The following is a 2,500-nucleotide window of genomic DNA, read 5'->3' as shown; positions in this document are numbered from 1 at the left end:
TGCCTGAGGGTGGCTGGAGAGACAGAGTCCGGCCCGGCTGCTTTGCGTGGATTCTGCCTCTTGAAAAGCCCATTAACTTCTCCCTCCTGAAAGGAGAGAGTCGTTTCTGTAGTATGGGTGGGGGATGGGGCCTCTTGGGTGGGAAGGGGTGGTTCAGGACAGTCCAATTGTCTTTCAAATCTACGGTAGAACTCGTTCAGGTCGTTGGCTAGGCGGGAGTCGTTAGTGGTGTGGGGCGCTCTGGGTTTGTAGTTGGTGATGTGCCTGAGCCCTTTGGCAGACAGAAGCAGCGTCGTTAGTAGAGAACTGGTGTTTTAGTGTCTCTGAGTACAGTCGTTTAGCCTCTCTCACCGCTTTGCTAAACCTGTTCTTCGACTCCTTGAATCTGTCTCTATCCCCACTCCTAAACGCTTCCTCCTTCTCCAACCTCAACCTTTTGAGCTTTGCTGAGAACCAGGGCTTGTTGTTGTTAAAGTTCACCCTGGTACGTGTTGGGATACAGCAGTCCTCACAGAAGCTGATGTACACAGCCTCTGTGAGTTCATCCAGACTATTGGTAGCAGTCGTGAACATATCCCAGTCAGTACAGTCTAAGCACGCCCGCAAATCTTCCACAGCCTCACTGGTCCACTGTTTAGATGTCCTCACAGCAGGTTTACAGAGTTTTAGTTGCTGCCTGTATGCACGAATCAGGTGGACCAAGGGAGTTCTGTGCGAGCCGAACAGCCCCGTGACCCACAAGAGAAACATCCCCGCCAAATTCGAGCGTTTGACGGGGTCTATCCGTGAAAAAATATTCACGTTTTTGAGTGCACATGCATTTCTGCTGCAAATGCCTCTGGAAGTTTCATGCCGTTCGTATGCCAATTGTGGCAACACGAAAATGACCCGTTTTCCCATTCCGAGGGATTTCTGTGCGACCCTAACAGCCCCGTGAGCCACAAGAGACACATCCCCGCCAATTTCTAGCGTTTCACGGGGTCTATCCGTGAAAAATATAGACGTTTTTGAGTGCACATGCATTTCTGCTGCAGATGCCTCTGGAAGTTTCATGCCGTTCGTACGCAATGTGGCAACACGAAAATGACCCCTTTTCCCATTCCGAGGGATTTCTGTGCGACCCTAACTAACAGCGCCCGTGAGCCACAAGAGAGACATCCCCGCCAACTTCTAGCGTTTGACGGGGTCTATGCGTGAAAAATATTAAAATTTTTGAGTGCACGTGCCTTTCTGCTGCAAATGCCTCTGGAAGTTTCATGGCGTTCCTATGCAATGTGGCAACACGAAAATGACCCCTTTTCCCATTCCGAGGGAGTTCTGTGCCACCCTAACAGCCCCGTGAGCCACAAGAGACACATCCCCGCCAATTTCTAGCGTTTCACGGGGTCTATCCGTGAAACATATAGAAGTTTTTGAGTGCACATGCATTCCTGCTGCAAATGCCTCTGGAAGTTTCATGCGGTTCGTACGCAATGTGGCAACACGAAAATGACCCGTTTTCCCATTCCCAGGGATTTCTGTGCGACCCGAACAGCCCCGTGAGCCACAAGAGACACATCCCCGCCAATTTCTAGCGTTTCACGGGGTCTATCCGTGAAAAATATCAATTTTTTTTGACTGCACATGCATTTCTGCTGCAAATGCCTCTGGAAGTTGCATGCGGTTCGCATGCAATGTGGCGACACGAAAATGACCCGTTTTCACATTCCGAGGGATTTCTGTGCCACCCTAACAGCCCCGTGAGCCACAAGAGAGACAACCCCGCCAATTTCTAGCGTATCACGGGGTCTATCCGTGAGAAATATTCACTTTTTTGAGTGCACATGCATTCCTGCTGCAAATGCCTCTGGAAGTTTCATGCGGTTCGTATGCAATGTGGCGACACAAAAATGACCCGTTTTCCCATTCCGAGGGATTTCTGTGCCACCCTAACAGCCCCGTGAGCCACAAGAGAGACATCCCCGCCCACTTCTAGCGTTTCACGGGGTCTCTCCGTGAAAAATATCACATTTTTTGAGTGCACATGCATTCCTGCTGCAAATGCCTCTGGAAGTTTCATGCGGTTCGCATGCAATGTGGCGACACGAAAATGACCCGTTTTTTCCCATTCCGAGGGATTTCTGTGCCACCCTAACAGCCCCGTGAGCCACAAGAGACACATCCCCGCCAATTTCTAGCGTTTCACGGGGTCTATCCGTGAAAAATATTCAATTTTTTGACTGCACATGCATTTCTGCTGCAAATGCCTCTGGAAGTTTCATGCGGTTCGCATGCAATGTGGCGACACGAAAATGACCCGTTTTCCCATTCCGAGGGATTTCTGTGCCACCCTAACAGCCCCGTGAGCCACAAGAGAGACATCGCCGCCAATTTCTAGCGTTTCACGGGGTCTATCCGTGAAAAATATTCACTTTTTTGACTGCACATGCATTCCTGCTGCAAATGCCTCTGGAAGTTTCATGCCGTTCGCATGCAATGTGGCAACACGAAAATGACCCGT

The sequence above is a fragment of the Petromyzon marinus genome, unplaced genomic scaffold, assembly GCF_048934315.1.
Source record: "Petromyzon marinus isolate PM22_M1 ecotype Great Lakes invasive population unplaced genomic scaffold, UKy_Petmar_22M1.pri1.0 PM_G_Scaffold_6, whole genome shotgun sequence".
Classification (NCBI taxonomy): Eukaryota; Metazoa; Chordata; class Hyperoartia; order Petromyzontiformes; family Petromyzontidae; genus Petromyzon; species Petromyzon marinus.
This window is presented reverse-complemented; position numbering follows the sequence as displayed.